The 16,953-nt window shown below is 43.9% G+C and overlaps 1 protein-coding gene across 4 annotated transcripts in view; it reads left to right on the plus strand.

The window, feature by feature from the left end:
* Positions 1 to 11,701, plus strand: part of RNLS (renalase, FAD dependent amine oxidase) — a 307,783-nt gene extending 296,082 nt beyond the window's left edge. For 2 of the 4 annotated variants that reach the window (XR_009497862.1, XR_009497865.1), the window contains 4 exons: positions 5,823 to 5,939; positions 6,668 to 6,827; positions 7,306 to 7,405; positions 10,652 to 11,701. The gene's annotated coding sequence lies outside the window, so the exon portion shown is untranslated. The remainder of the gene's footprint in view (positions 1 to 5,822; positions 5,940 to 6,667; positions 6,828 to 7,305; positions 7,406 to 10,651) is intronic. The other 2 variants (XR_009497863.1, XR_009497864.1) reach the window with 2 other exon arrangements.
* The last annotated feature ends 5,252 nt before the right edge of the window (positions 11,702 to 16,953 follow it).

The following is a 16,953-nucleotide window of genomic DNA, read 5'->3' on the forward strand; positions in this document are numbered from 1 at the left end:
GCAATACTCCTGGATGATTGGCTAGAAATCCTTAGTGCATTATGGGGGTTTGAAACCCATCCTGTCAGTTCCTGAGATCATGGTGCCCTTGAAGGGAGACAAGGGGAGACACAGCCTTGCAACTCACTATGGGTTCCCAATAGATGATTGATCACAGTGGACTACAATTTGTGAATTTGCTTTGCTTAGGTTAGTACAAAAGCTCACAGCCTCCAAAGTCCATTTCTCCATTAAGCCTTCCCTAGTTCCTCAGACAGAGTTACTCCCTTCACTGAGCTCCCAAGACAGCCTGTGGGTGCCTCACATCTGGTATGAATGTGTGATTTTGTTAGGCAGTGTCTTCAGATGCCATTGTGATCTCTAAGGAAGCAGAGATAGCATTTAATTTGTCCTGTTTGTACTCCCAATATTAGGACAGGCCCAGAGACTGGGGCCAACTGACATTCTGTACATAGTGAATAAATGCACGAGGGATGGGCACTAGTTTGAACAGCTTAAGAATATACCATCCAGAGGCAAGGAAAGGTGGTTCTGGTGTGGGGTTGATGGCATGAGGGGAACCCTTGCAAATGTACCCTAGATAATCCACACATGGATAGTTCCTGTATGCAGGGAACTGACTCAACACAGGTTTCTCTTGCTGTTGGAGAGAGGGCAGTCCTCTCAAAGGTACCAAAGCCCAGGCGAGGACAGCCAGGAGCTAGGACACAGGAAAAGCAGTGCCGTCTGCATGGAGTTGTTTGAGGGGGCTGAGCAGGGAGGGGCTTCTGCCTCAAAATGTCTTCTTTCTGTAAGTAGAGTGTTTGAAATGTATTCCTGAGGGCATTTTGGTTCTTCGTTCTATTCATCCCACCTCTGGGATGACACACTCACCTTAGGAGGTCACTTAAGGTAATAGTTAAAACCAAAGACTGTAGCACCAGACAGATCAGGGTTCAAATCCTGGTCCATAATTCACCAAGGTGCATTATCCTGGGAAAATGACTAAACATCTCTGAGCTAACTCATTAGGTAGTTGAAGGGATTAAATGAGCCAGTGTGAGTAAAGTAGCTGGCCCATGGCAAATGTTCAATGTAGTCAATAATATCATTACTATACTTAGTTTGGACTCTTTCATTTGCAAATGATTAAGAATGAACCTGGCTTAATAAAAAAACTACAGGTGTGTCTCACAGAAACCAAGGGCGGGAATGTACCTGGGCCTCAGGATACCACTGTCCTGGTCTGCACATTTGCTCTATTCTCCTCTCTCGGCTTTTTCCTCTTCTCAGGTCCACGTCCTTGGTGGAGAAAACCCACCTCTCAGCTCCTAAGCTGACATATTGCAGATTCAGGTCCCTAAACAGAGACCCACACAAGTCTTTTTTCCTGGCCTTAATTTCGCATTTCTAGGGAAAGACTCTGATGGACTCACCTTGAATCTGATGCCAGTCCTGCTCAGTCAGCTACGGCAGGGCTCAGGCATAGGTCAGGCATAGGTCACAGCTACACTATGGCCTCCTCTCGCTGGGGCCCACTTTATTGGTAGGGATGCTGGCAGAGAGGGAGGGCAGTCGGGTATGAGGGGTAGAAATCATGAGGTACAGACGCTATAAAAGGTACCTTCAAACTACTATGATGATGAACATGGGGCATTTAGAAATGTGAAGAAATGTATGAAATGTCCTTCTGTGGGAAAAAAAACCAAATATTGCATACATGTTGTAATCACAACTAGATTCACTTATAAATGTAAAGATTTATAGGGAACATAAAGAAATTGTCTTTATGTTGCAGTGATGATTTTTTTAATGCCCCTTGATTTAGTAACAAAACTTTGTTGCATGTGGAAAGCCTCTACAAGGATTAATAACCCTTGAGCCGTTGCCACCTAACACCTTAGCAAGGATTAGCTGACAACTGGCTTGAGAGCCAGGCCCTAGGGGACAGATCCAGGCCTGGGGAAGAGGAGGGAGGGAGCAGGGACGTGCTAAGGGCACTGGAGACAAGCTTCTTATTCCTCACAGTGTATGAATACTGTGACCGGACCCTCTCTTCCTGGAAAGGCAGATGCCTGGCTTAGAATTCTGAAGTCTCCATTGTATTTTCACAGGACATCAGTGAATTTCAGGCCGAAGACACGGCAGCTACCAGAAAACTCCTTTGGTAAATAAAAAGGCATCAGAAACATTGTGAAACGCACCACATGGTTTTCAGGGCAAGGCTGGTGCCAACTTCTAAAGACCCTACAGACTTCTAGAAACATTTCTGTAGAAACAAATATGCCCACGCTCACCCCAGCAGCTTCCGGGCCCATCTGGCACTCTGTCCCCGGGTCCCACCCCTGGACCCAGTGAGGATAACCCTGGAAAAGTCTCTCCATTTGGGCTTTGGCACCCTGCTTCCTCAGCCTGAATGTCAGTGTGCTGCTGCCCCTAGCGTTTCCCCCAGGGATTGGGCAGGACAGATGGTCACTGTCATGTTAAAGCCAAAGACTCATGAAGAAACTTTGAGAGCATTGTGAGAGCTTCACTCCTACCCCAGAGACAGACCCCTGAGACTCCGGCCTGGACAGTGCCCCAGGCTCTGAAATGCAGTGGGCAAATCACATCCACAGCCCGAGCTGCAGAGTAGAAAAATTGTTTTTGAAATTGCTCAAGTTGGCTGCCCTGAGACATTGCCCAAATGTTTCCTTAAACTCTGCTTTTATCTTCAGCAAAACTATATAAGGCCAAAGCTCCAGAGAAATTCACTGCCCCCTAAGGAGCGAGTATTCAAGGCCCAAGCATTAGAAGATCAAGCTAGAGACACTTCCTTTCTGTCTCCACAACTATTGTCTTTTTTTTTTTTTAATTTTTATTGGAGTATAGTTGATTTACAATGCTGTGTTAGTTTCAGGTGTACAGCAAAGTGAATTAGTTATACATATACATATATCCACTCTTCTTTTAGATTCTTTTCCCATATAGGCCTTTACAGTGTATTGAGTAGAGGTCCCTGTGCTATACAGTAGGTCCTTATTAGTTATCTATTTTATATATAGTAGTGTGTATATGTCAATCCCAGTCTCCCAATTTATCCCTCCCCCACTTATCCCCTGGTAACCATAAGTCCACAGCTATTGTCTTAACTGAAACCCTTAATATCACCAACTTGTACAATTTCAGCAGTGTTTATCTGTAGCCTGAGGCCTCTGTGTCCTATGGAGTGTAGACCTGCAAAGTTATCTACGTAACACATTTATGAAAGAGTCATCCATTCAGTAAGGTCATCAATTAATTGAGCACCTACTCTGTGCCCAGGAGTGCACTAGGAGCTGAGTATAAAATGGTGAATAAGACTCAGTCTGGCCCCAAGGTGTCAACAGTCCATTAAGGGAAAAAGATACCTACAGAAGCAATGACAGTACAAGATGATAAATGCTCGTGGGATTAAGGACAAAGGACTCAGTGCATCGACAGAAACTTAACAGGATCTTGAAGGGTCAGAGAAGGTTTCCGAGAGCAAAGACTAGATCTGAGGAGTCCTAAAGGCAATTAAGGATGTGGGCAGAGGAAGATGGGAAATAAAACTGTAGCCCTAGACCCTCCAGCCATAGCCTCTGACCCACCACATATCACGAAGCCCAGTGGTGAGCTGAGTTTGCCAAAGTAGCACAAGCCTATATGTCTCCGTGGAGAGCTGGATGGCATGAGGAGCTGGACACTGAGAAATGAAAACAAAGGCTTTCCTTCTTCCAGGAATTATTACCAAATCTGACTTTCTGATTGGCGGTTTAGAGAACTTTCTGCCAGAACAAACTGGTCAAGTCAATCTGAATAATTCATCGAATATGTAGAATACCTACTGTGTGCCAGGGAGCAGGGGGAGTGGGATAAATAACTCCTGCAAGACCAGAGAGAGAAGAGAGGGGAGATGGGAAAGCGTCCGGGGTGGAGGCAAGAAGTAAAGGAAGAGGTACTGGGCAGGCCAGGCGACCCAGCTGCTGCTTACGAGTAGAAGCTCACTGGCTGATCTTTATCTGACGATTGTTGTCTAGCAACCTCATCTCTGTCAAGATGAACAGGGATGGATACACTTGGAAGGAGGGATTCAACTCTGTATAATAAAGCACTTCTCGCTATTTGTCTCTGACGTGCTTCGAATGGGGGATAAATGCTCTGCGTATGGCACACCGTTGGAAGAGGATTTATAGGCAAGAAAAAAAGCTTAGATGACCCACTTAGATTTCTCCCTAGCCTGTACCTGAGATTTGACAAAGCTTACGTGAACTATGGAGGGAAGGAATCTTCAAAGGGGGTTCAGAGATTGAAGTTCCATGAGTATCTGCCCTAACACACAGAGTTAAGTCACAAGATGTCAAACATGAAAAGGTGTCATTTCAGCTTTAAGAGTATTTGTGCACGTGCATGCTTGTGTGTATGTGTACATGCCTGCGTGTGTGAGCTCATGCGCGGGGGTGATTGCAGTCTGACTTTTGGTGAATTTAAGATCTCTGCTCGCTCTCACCTGGTTCAAGAGTAAAGGGGAGAGCTCTCTATTAGGCAGTTACACAACCACTCAGTCCATTCTTTGGAACCCCTTGTTTATAGGTTTTTAGAGCTTATAGAAATTAAATGAGAACCTATTTATTAGGAGGCTTAGGGTGTGCTTGGCATATTTATCAATGATGAGTAAAATAACCGTTTCAAATTTCTCATTGTACACATAAGGGAACTGAGGGACACAACCAGTTGAGACGAATTGTTCAAAATTCCACTGCTGCTCATTCTTTCCTGTATAAATTCATGCAAATATTACTGAGTGCCTACCTCATGCTGGGCATTGTGTAGGATGCACTGGCAAGTGCAAGTATACTAGAAGGCAGTTATCCGGACTTCCAATCCAGTGCTCTCCTTTTATAACCTGGAATTTACGTTTTTGGTACTCTTTAAGTTAGAGGCATCAGCCTGCCTGCCATCTTTATGAGGGGCTGGGTAATCATGGAAGGGTGATCTAATCTCTAGATAGCAATCTGTACCTTCTCTCTGACTATGCAAGCATTTTGATCAAAGGCAAAACATGGAGGAAATATTTCGACCTCAACAGATACAACTACCATGAATTTTAGGGTTACAGCTTTTAAAACAATCAAGGTTGGCAGAATGGAGCAAATCAATGTGCAGTTTGCTCTTTTATCCTTTGAGATTACTGTCTGTTTTGTTACAGAGGCTAACTAGTTAACAAACTTACATGCCTCTTTCACAAATTGTATTTTTAGGATGATGATCTCAAGCCATTAAAGTTTGGGTTAATGAAGTTATCTGTGGATCATTCCCAGGGAACTTTAAATCAGAGGACACAGATGTGTGGTCTCAGCCAAGGGTTATATTTGGTTTGGCTGGCAGAGTGTTGGCCCACACAGCAGTTTTTAAATTTTTGAATTACTTCATAAGATTTAAAAATCAGGAGATTGTTATATACAAGTTAAGATTCTAGCTTCTCCTACAAAATCAGAAGTTCTTGAAACACCAAGCCACAGTCTCACTCACTGACAGCATGAATTGACAAGGGCTGTCTATGGGGTAGCCTTTTTAGACAGAAAAAACACTGGCTGCAGCCCGCCTCACCCCTGCTCTCCTCTATAACTGCCTGACTCACTCAGACACATGCCAGGCCCTGCTGGCACTTGAGTTCATGACCTCTGCTTAGTATCAGGGGTCAAAATCTTTACAAAGCTCTGTGGAGCCTTCCAACCAATTTTCTCCAGGTGTTGAGTGCAAAATGATTTTGGTGATCGGTGGAGGTAGAGGAAAATATGCATTAATTCACTCAACAAATATTATTGTCTACTATGTTCCAGGTGTGTGCTAAGAATGAAAGAGTCTGAGATAAATAAGGCTCAGTTCCTCCAGGAGCCCGTGGACTAGTGAGGGAGAGAAACATGTACGTGATTAGAACAGTTTCTCCAAATGTTACGGTGAGTCACGGTAGCACAAAGGTGGGAGCGACCAATTTTAATCAGGGGAATTGAAAGAATTTTAATAGAGAAAATAACTGAACTGAACGTTCAGGGTCCAACCAGGAAAACAGAAAACATTCTAAGTAAGGAAAATGGAGCGATTTCCTATTGTAAATTGCTAATCCAGGAATGGGTGATTTTAAAACATGGCCCCCAAGTTCTTTGACCTTTCTCCCATTGAGGGATGTGTCCCTGCCACCCCCGCCGCCAACCCTGTTTGAATCTGGGTGAACCTGTGACTGTTTCAGTGAACAGAGTAGGAGAGTGATGCTGTGTAACTTCAGAAGCTAGGACGCAACAGGGAGCCTCTGCTGGATGCTGGGTGGAACACTCGCGTTGGGAGCCCTGAGCCACCGTGTAAGCGGCCTGACTACTCCGAGGCTGTCGTGCTGTGTCAGGCCCTGTGTGGGTGCTCTCGCTGGCAGTCCTCATCTTTGAGTCACCCCAGCCAGGGCACAGACATGTGAGGAACTAACCTTCAGATGATTCTAGCTCCCAGGTGTCCTATGGCCACTGTAAAAAAAAATCACCCCAAACTTAGTGGCTTTAAACACAAATTTCTTATCTTACAGTTCTGGAAGTCAGAAGTCTGAAATGGGTGTCACTGGGCTGACATCAAGGTATCAGTAGGACTATGTTGCTTTCTTGAGGCTGCAGGTGAGACTCTGTTGTCTTGCCTTTTACAGCTTCCGGAGGCTGCCTGCATTCCTTCCCTAGTGGCCTCTTCATTCGCAAAGCCAGCAAGGGCAGGTGGAGCCTTCTCACATCGCATCACTCTGACAGTGACAATCCTGCCTCCCTCTCCCACATTCAAAGGACCCTTGTAATTACATCGGGCCCACCCAGGTAATTAGGGTAATCTTCCTTGAAGGTCAGCGGTTAGGAAACTTCTTCTCCTTCTTGCCACGGCACATAACATGCCCTCAGGCTCTGGGGCTTAGGATGCGGACATCTTTGTGTGGGTCAATGATGCTGCCCTACCACAAGAACTTCCTGTGATGCTTAACTTTATAGATCAACTTGACTGGGCTAAGGGACGCCCAAAGAACTGCTAAAACAGTATTTCTGGGTGTATCTGTGAGAGTGTTTCTGGAAAGGGTTAGCATTTGAATCAGAGGACTGAGGAGAGAATTTCGCCCTCATTACTGCAGATGGGCATCCTTCAGTCTGTTGAGGGCCGGAACAGAACAAAAAGGTGGAGGAAGGGCACGTCCTCTGTCTCCGCTTAAGCTGAGACATCCAACTTCTCCCGCCCTTGGACATCAGTCCTCCTGGTTTTCGGGCTTTCAGGCTCAGATGGGGACTCACACCATTGCCTCTCCAGTTCTCAGGCCTTTGGACATGGACTGAATTGTTCCGCCAGCTTTCCTGGGTCTCCAGCTTGCAGATGGCAGATCGTGGGACTTTCTGGTCTCCATAACGACGTAAGCCAATTCCTATAATAAATCTATCTATCTATCCATCTATCTATCTTATTGATTCTGTTTCTCTGGAGAACGCTGACTAGTACACTTATTATGTACCATTGTTTTAACATACTTCACTTAATCCTCACTACAACTCTGTGAGGTAGGTGTTATTACTGCCCCGCTTTTACAGATGAGAAGATAGAGATTCAGCGAGGATAGTTGGCCCAAGGTCACACAGTAAATGGCAGGCTGGGGACTCCGTGCCAGGCCTGTCCAGCTCTGCTATTCATTTCTACAAACTCACCATGTTCTTCCTACCTCAAGACCTTCGTATACGCTGTTGCCTCTGTTTAGCACCCACTTTTCCCTTCGTCACCAGGCTACCTTCTACTCATCCATCAAATTCAACTCACATGCCACTCAATCAGGGGAACCTTCTCTGTTACCACAGATGAGGCCAAGTAGTTCTGTTGGGTGTACCACAGTTATGCTTGATCACTTGTGTGCATTTCAGTCTTTTCTTAGAATTAAATCCCCAGTCTTTATCAGGGCCTTGAATCAACCAGCCCCTGGCCCTGTCCAGCCTCATCTCTCCTTCCACTGTCTCCCTTTGCTCTTCTCACTCCGGCTGTATTCACCTTCCTTCACCTGCTTGAACTCATCAAGCTCTTCCCGAGCTCAGGACCTTTGCACACATCTTTCCTCTAGCCTGGCTTTCCGGCTTCTTTGCTTGGGTAATTCCTCACCCTTCAGGTCCCAGCTTTGCACAGGCCACTCAAAAGTAAGTTAGGGCCTGCGTTACGCCCTCTAATGGTCCCCTGTATTTCTCCTTTGTGGTGCTCATCGTGATTGTAATTACATGATTATTTGGGTTATTTCTGTGCTTAAAACCATCTCTGCCATGATACCAAACTCCACCGCTTCAGAGCATGTTTGGTAGCATCTCAGTGAGTACTAAATTAATTAAATAACAGTGTGTGAGCTTGTCCTGGCTGTGGACGTGAGGACATGGGAAACACTCAAATGACTTCTCTTTAGGGATACTGGAAAACTGGAAAGTGGCTTTGCCTCTAATGTTCAGAAGAAGTTCATGACTCTTCTTACCCCACTCTTTATGAACACCATTGGTCAAAATCAAAGACACTGGATGGACCACATTTCTTAAAGAAAGAGCCATGTAGGAAGAGGATAAATACACCTGTACTTGGGTAGCACCTCTTGTTTCTCAGCAGTCTTTCTTTCACGAGGCCAGCACTGATAAGCTCAGCCTGAAAAATAAACACATTAGGGAAGGTGGTCTAGACTAGTGACTCTCAATCATCAGTGTGCATCAGAATCACTCGGGCTTCATCTGGGTGTCATACTGGAGATTTCCAATCAGTACTTTGCAGTGGAGTCAGGAAAATTACATTTCCAGCAAGCTCCCACCAGGAGGTTGGGTGCTGGTCTGGCTAGTTTTTGGACCACATTTTGAGAAGCAGTGGTGAAGCATTCTCAAACTTTGGCTTCATCACCTGAAGCCCAGGGTCACTGCACTAGGAGAGAGCCTGGAGCTCTGTATTTTTACCAGGTCACCAAAGTTTCAGAAGCACTGGCACTCAAACTTGGCTCTACATCGGAAGCACTGGGGAAGTTTTAAAGACCGCTAATGCCAGGGGCTCAGCCCTGGAGATTCTGATTCAATTGACCTGGAATCAGCCCGAGCATCAGAAGGTTTCAAAGTCCCTAAGTGATTTGAGTGCTTATGAAAGCTTGAGAACTCTTGGCCGAGAGCAGTCGTTCTCAAACTTTAATGGCCTCAGAGTCACACAAAGGGCCTTTTAAACCACAGAATGCTAGGCCGTGCCCTCCGTTCCTGATTCAGTAGGGTCTGTGTCGGGGCCTAGGAATGTGCATTCCTAACAAGTTTGCAGGTGTTGATGATGATGATGATCCAGGGACCACACTTTGAGAACCACTGATCTAGGGAAGGAAGACAGGGTAAGTTGACTGGGCCTGTGTTTCCTAGACTTGAGTGGGTATAGAAATCAGCAAAGATCTTATTATGATCTACGTTCGGCTGTGGCAGGGTTGAGGGGTGGGGGTGGGGAATGAGGAGTTGCAAGATTCTACATTTTCTAACAAGATCCCAGGTGATGCCATTGCTGCTAGTCTACAGCCAATAAGCAAGACCTGAACTGTTTGGGTCCCAGTCCTGGGACAGCACGGAGCCCAAGCCAAGGCAATGTTTCTAGCGATGCTTCCTTGGGCCATGCAATGGGCTTTGTGTCCACAGCCCCAGGTATGAAGAAAAAGATCCTTTGCACACCTTGTTCCCTCCCCGTATATTTCCCTCTGTGACTGCAGGGAAAGGAGTCTGACGGAGAGTAGGATTCACGTGTTCCTATGTCCCTGCCCCCCCTTCCCAAAACCATTTTAATGTCACATTATTTGCCACAAAACAATACAAATGACAGTTATTTGGGTCAGTTGCTTACCATTTTTGCCTAATTACCATGCAATAAAAAATTAGTCAAAACACATGTCAGATTAGCTTGTGTGAGCTTTATTTGATTACAATAACCTCCACTCTGTATGCTAACCTTCATGGCTGGTTACACATGTAAAATGGTTGTCTGCTCACAACTGCAAAACATCAGAGGGAACACTGGGCATTAGAGACATGGTAAATTATCCAATCTGTCGATTTCCTGCAGTAAGGAATGGTTAAAGCTGTGATTGCTAGTGTAGGGGGCCTGTCTATATTCCTACCCTCTTTACTTCCAATGTCCTAAACATGAGAGGTGGGTGGGGGAAGAGGGGAAGGAACAGGAAGAGAAAAAACGGGATTTAGATAAACGTGATAAATCTGTTCTATTACCTACATTACACACTGGATGTGTTTAAAAGAAAAAAAAAAGAAAAAAAGACCAATCCAGAGCAATTGCTGCAAATCACACATCCCTGATTACATGGCAGTATTCCTGGTGGGAAAGCCAGAGTAGTGAAGGATGGATTTTAGCATGTACTATGCATTTATTTATGGTACAGCACATCATCAAACACTTCACAGGCTCTAAGCTGGCAAACCAGAGGCCTTTGAAGAGAAATAATGAGCTGAGAGGTTCATGACATGCTATTAAAAAGTTTGTGACTGGATTTGGAAAATCAGATGGGTCTCCAAGGAAAGGGACAATTTCTGAGCCATTGCACTTAGAATATTTTTTGAGCTCCAGAGCAGATATTTATGAGAAGAGAGAGTTGTTTTTGTCTCCAATCCAGGTTTTGACTCTGATGTACAGCAGGGAAGCCGCTTCGCACTGCAGACCTGAAGTTCTGGAATATCCATGATGTCACCTTTTTCTACTGATCTGCTACCACTGCACAGAGGCGCGCTATTAGCTCTGTGATGTTTTAGCTTAATTCTCCCATATGTGGGTTGCAATTGCAGCCAAAACAAAGTCGGCAGGGGATTTTACAGCCACTGAATTGCTCAAGGTGCTGCTGGCTCAGTGAGATCAGGTCAGGATGCATGCATTATGAGCGAAAAGACAAAGAGAAAGAAAAGGCACCAGGACAGTGGGATTTCCGGTTGCCTGGTGTGTGATTTCCAAATCAAGCCTTTGGTCTTCCAGTCAATGACTTGATGCTCTGGGTTTTCACCTTTGAGATTTTCAGTGCTTCTCTGGCAGATGTGATGGGAGAAAGCACCCTGTTCTGAGTGGTGAACTGTGGATGGAATCCCTCTCACTGAATTAGAAAGGAGACATTTTAGGATATGAGCTCATGAAAGAGAAGAGTTTTGAAATGGAAAAAAAAAAAAAAGTACACACACACACACACACACACACACCACAGTAACACATAACTAGGCCAGCACAGGATGCATTTGTGGTTAAGCCATCTTTCCCATTGCAGATGACACTTTAACGCTTTGATTCCCAGAGTCCTCCTGCACACACCCAGCAGGAAAAGATGCCTCGGCAGCTGCCACCCTAAAGCCAGGCTGCGCCAGAGATGGAAGGAGGAAGGTCTGGCTGCACATGATCACCAAAGCCTTCAACTTGAGATCAGTCTGTGACTCCTTCTCTTCTCCCCACCGGCAATGTCGTGACATAAATGCGGAACCCTCGCTCCCAGAAGATCTTCCGAATAGAACGAACGATGGGACAGAGCAATCACAGCAGGAAAGACTACTTGTGATCATTAGGGGAAAAAAAGAGGGGGAGTGGGGTGGGTAAACTGTTAGGCTAATCAAAAGCAAATAACTGTTGTTTTTTCTTCAGCTGTCTTCGCAAAAGTCACAAGGATGATGGTACATTTTCAAGCCTGCTCCAGCCAAACTCTGAAATATGCAAGTATTGGTTTCGTCTGCGCAAAGCTGCTCTTTTTTTTTTCTTTTCTTTTTTCTTTCACTGTGGGAAAATGAACTTATTTTCAGTCACCCCTGACATCTGACCACTCGACTGATCACGAGGACACTGTGGTAAACCACAGCTCAACTTGAAATTATCTCTTTCAGGCACGGTTCCTGTATTTTGGATGGCACCAGCCCTGGCTGCCCAGCTTCAGCTTGCCTCTATGGGGGTTCCATTTTCGCTTTCCTCCATCGACTCAAAGCAAGTGGTCTTATTCTAAAGTCTTTCAACTGGGCTCATCCTCAAAATAAGCTGAGTACAAAAAACGACACCGGTTTTCCCAGCCAAAGCCCTAAAAGTGGCCTATTTATACATTGTGTTCTTCTTTTTCAAAAGGGCAGGGGGCGGTGAAAACTTGAAATATCCTGGAAAAGAAACCAAAAAAAAAAAAAAAAAAAAAAAGCCAATTCTCCTGATTAATATCAGGATGATCCAGCAGGGTTTATACATATTCCTTCTGTTTGAATCATCTTGTTTTTTGTAGCTGTTTTACACCTCCAGGATCCTGCCATCTGCCCACTCTAAAGAAACGCAGCAAAGCATTCCAAAAACAATGGCTGGAAGGAAATCATTTTGAACAAACCCAAGAGATGGGCTTGTCTGCACCCTTCTGGTTATCGCTACGCTCCCTGGAGGAGTGTGGGCTGGCCCCGAGGTTCATGCTGCGTGGGTCTCGTCTCCTAAGAACCCCCCTCATCCCCCCCACCCAGAACCCTGTCATGCCATCGGGCTGACAAGAGATCTGGCTGCCCTCTTGGCTGAGGAAGGAGGGGGAGGAGGGGTGGGCGGCTCCCTGGGCAGTTCTGTCCTACTCCGATCTGGTGTGTGTCACTGGAATGACAACTTGAAGAAGGCTGGAAGCCTGTGGCCCCTACAGCGGGCCCGGTCCCCCTCACTCTCTTGCTACCCGGGACAAGAGTTAACAGGCCCAAAGAACACGGAGAGGCCATCAGGACAGACGAAAGCAGTCTTTCGTTTTGCTCACAAAAGCCTGGGAAATCTAAAGCTTAGCAAAGGCTTTATCAGTCCTGGGGGTGAGCCAAGGAGCGGGCTGAGGTTCAGTTGGCCAACGCAGCTGCTGGTATTCATGCTTCCCACGGGGACTTTTCCTCAGCCCCTGATTTAGACAGTGAAGGGACGGGCAGGGTGCATGTAGCTGCCGAGGGTGGTTGGAGAAACAAAGTGACTTGCAGCTCCCGTGCAGTTTAGGGGGAGCAGAGAGTGCAGAAAAGGTTTTCTTTCCAGCTGCAAAATGAGGTGTCAGTTAAAGGGCTGCTGGCCTTGCGGAGAGGTTATTCCTTTAAAGGGATATTGGCAAATGCTTTTGGCTGAACATTTAGGCTTGGTTACTTGCCTTTCCCCCACAGTTCATAGAGGGATAAAGATATTACATGAATTGGATTTTTCTTGTGAATTAAAACATCGACGTCCTGACAAGTTAGTGCTGAGCAGGCAGAAAGGAGGGAGAGGACGAATGTTTTGCCTTCCGCGCAATGCAAAAAAATGTTCCCAAAACAGCACCATTCCACTCATTGTTCAAGGTCACCAGACTGTGCATGCTCAAAATGGGACTCAAGACTCCCAAATCCCAGTGTCTGATTAATTGTCCTTGGACTAAAACAATGAAAATAAAATGGATTAGCAAAAGGTATTGTTCCAGGCCCAAAAGTTTAGAAAGCAAGCACAGCCTCAAGGAAAGTAGGATTTTCTTTAATTAGGCTGATGTTGAATGCCTCGGTAATAATGCTGTAAATGTGAAATTGTCATTTGCACGGTAGGTATATTGGTGATTTTTTATCAGGCCAGTTAAAAGGTAGTGAGTATCACCGTGCTGGGTTCCTGGCACTGGGCAAGGCATTTCCCCCACATTATGTGATTTAACCCTCACAAGTACCTGGGGGGTATCATGGCCACTATTTTACTGATGGTGCTAAAACTGATTATAGTTTTTTGCTTGATGTGTAAGTGGTAGAACTGGGATTCAAATCTAGGTTTCTAACTTCCATGTTTCAGAACCACTTAACTGCCTTTTTAAAATAGCATCTTATTTTGTGTATTCATATCTGGGTCGACTACTGTAAAGTGTAAGTTCCTAGATGAGAAAAACTATGAGCTGAAGCAGAGCTTTCTTTGAATTACCTACTTGCAATATTTTGCCTAAATATGAAGGTAGTGGGGTTGGTCGTGAAATACTAGCATCGCTTTTAATTAAATAGTGCACATGTTCATAAATAAACTCTCTGTGAGGAAGACAATATATACCCCGATATTTCAAATGCATTGAGATGTCCAGACATAAAATAGTTTGGATCTTCTAAGAGGAAGATATTGGTTTGAAAAGTTGGAAGGTTAAAGATGTTAGTACACAGGTGACTCGGTGCTAAGTGCACATTGACAAAGCAGGAAGAGGGAAATTAATTTAGCTAGCATCTAAGTTAGAGGATGTGCTTGCCAACCTTTCTTAAAGTAGAGGAAAAAGACATAGTATCGTCTTTTCTCTACTTTTTTCTCTTTCTTTTTGAAAAAAGGAAAGATATGGGGATAGGAAAAACAAGTTAAAAGTGCTAGTAATACACAGAGGTAGAGAACAAATGTATGGACACCAAGGCGGGGGAGGAGGGGTGGGATGAATTGGGAGATTGGGATTGACATATATACACTAATATGTATAAAATAGGTAACTAATTAGAACCCGCTGTATAAAAAAATAAATAAAATAGAATTCAAAAATTCAAAAAAAAAAAAGTGCTAGTAATAATAAAGATGAAAAATGGATTGCACCTGCCCTCAGGGATCTCATGGTCCAGAAGTGGAAGCAGACACATTAACAAAACAGTATGAGAGATGAAAAATAGGAACAGGTACAAGGCACAGAAACAGGGTAGAGGGGACGTAATTACCTAGAGAGAGAAGGAAAAGGTGAGGAAAAGCTTCACAAAGGAGGAAAACTTGAGCTGGAATTTAAAGATTTTGACTAAGTGCATAATGGAGGCAAAAAGAAAACTCTGTACAAAGGCACAGAGCATGAAATGAGCTGACATTTTGGGGCCCAGAAGGAATCTGATATTGCTGGAGGAGAGAGCAGACAGGCTAAGTGTGGAGAGATGAACCGGCGAAGTAGTTAGGAGGCTGGGTCTAGAATGTGGTGTGGTGAGCCACTGATGGGTTTTCAAAAGCGGATTTGAGTTTCCAAAAAATTACTCTTGCGGTGCTGTCAAGAATGAATGGTTGGTCATCTGATCAACAAAATGAAAAGCCAGTTGTTTCAAAAAAGTAATTAAATAGACAAACTCCTGCATGATTGGTTTTTTTTAAAGAGGCAGAAATAAACAGTACTAGATATGAACAGGGACATTGAAGCAGAAAAAAGTAAATATTTAAAAATCATAAGGGAATCACGTGAACAACTTCAGAGCACTATATTTGAAACCTTAGATACACCATACAATTTTTAGACAGCATAAATTATGGAAATAAACTTGAGAAGAAATTGACACTGAATAAACCCATAACCAGTAAGGGGAAAAAATTAACTCCACAGTCCAAAGTACACCACAAAGACTACTAGCTCCAGAAGAGTATGCGGACAATTTTTTCCCAAAACTTCAAGGAAGAAATAATAACCCCTCACAAATAACCATTCTAAGGAACAGAAAATGAGAGAAAACTTGCCAACATGTTTTATAAAGTCATTATAATCCTGATGTCAAAGCCAGAGAAGGACAAAATAAGAATCAATCTCACATATGGACAAAGATGCAAAAATACTGAATAAATGTAAGCAAGAAATCCAAAATGAGTGTGTATATATAAACGTCATATAAAGTATATTTTACATGGCATGCAAGAATTGTTTAACATTAGAAAATCAATCATATAATTTATCACATTGACATATTGCAATTCATAATGCGAAACATTCAGGGAAATCCTACACCTGTTCATAATTTTTCAAAAAATCTTTGCCAACTGGCATGAATCATAGCTCCATGACCTATTCGTTAATAAATTTTAATTCAGGTAAAGACAATCTAAGCTTTGTACAAAAAAGGAAATGAGTGGATGAGAAGAGGAAAGAGAATGGAGGCAAAGAGAACAATTATGAGGTCATCAAGACAAATCCAGGTATGAGACACAGCCTTCGGAGGCTGGAGGAAAGTCCTGATGGTAGAGGCAGAGGGGAGAGCAGATTTCAGCCACAGTTAGGAGGAAGACCGATAGAAGCTGCTGACAGACTGGACGTGGGAGGAGGGTCGTAATGAGGAGACAGGAGTTCATTATGACTCCTGGCTTTCTGCATTAGGTGGCTGTGTGGATGGTAATTCAATTACTCAAAATTGAAAATGCAGTTTGAAGATTTGTCTGAAATTAGCAAGTCCTCTTGCATGAGGGTAAAGTAACTAAGAGAACTACTCAGCAGCCTGAAAAAGAGCTTTTGCCATCACTGGATTTCAATTAATAGCAGGACAGAGAGAGAGAGAAAAGCATTACCTGCTTTTGAAGCCCACGTTAGAGCTGGGCCTGGCAAAGTCGCCACTTGATAAACACTTACTGAACCAGGCCAAAGCTACCAGCAGTTTACAGATTGTATGAATGAGTAAGGAGCTGAGGCTTTGGGGTACCCAGCATCACAGCAGGCAAGAAAAAATAAAGTCTACCTTGGAAGTATATAGTTAATCTAGGGTTAAGAAGTACCTAATAATGGTAATATTAGTGATACAAATATTTTTAACATTGAAAACAGAGCAAAGAGGGAAAGATATTTTCATTTTTCTTAAATCTTGCTCTATCATATATTCCATTATGTTTTGATAAATAATTATTACATTTTTGAATTAGAACTTAAGCTTTGTTCACAACAGATTTAATTTGTATAGAAAATCACAGAATGTAATACTTTGGTCCTCAAGGATTCCCATGTGCCCGAAGCACTGTGTCCACATGCTGGCAGCTACAAGAATTGCCTTTTTCTTCCCTCTTCGTTTCTTCAATTTTCCCTCCCAACTTGGTAATATCTATGTATGTCCCACTCAGTATGCTGTGATTTGAATCATATCAAAATCTATGGAAATAAACCAAACTAAATCACCACTTTGCTATGTATATGCAAAGTGTCAGGAAAATCATTGGTTAAACATCCCACTGTTCATTCTTTTCCCAGGCTGG

The sequence above is a fragment of the Balaenoptera ricei genome, chromosome 16, assembly GCF_028023285.1.
Source record: "Balaenoptera ricei isolate mBalRic1 chromosome 16, mBalRic1.hap2, whole genome shotgun sequence".
In the NCBI taxonomy this organism is placed as follows: domain Eukaryota; kingdom Metazoa; phylum Chordata; class Mammalia; order Artiodactyla; family Balaenopteridae; genus Balaenoptera; species Balaenoptera ricei.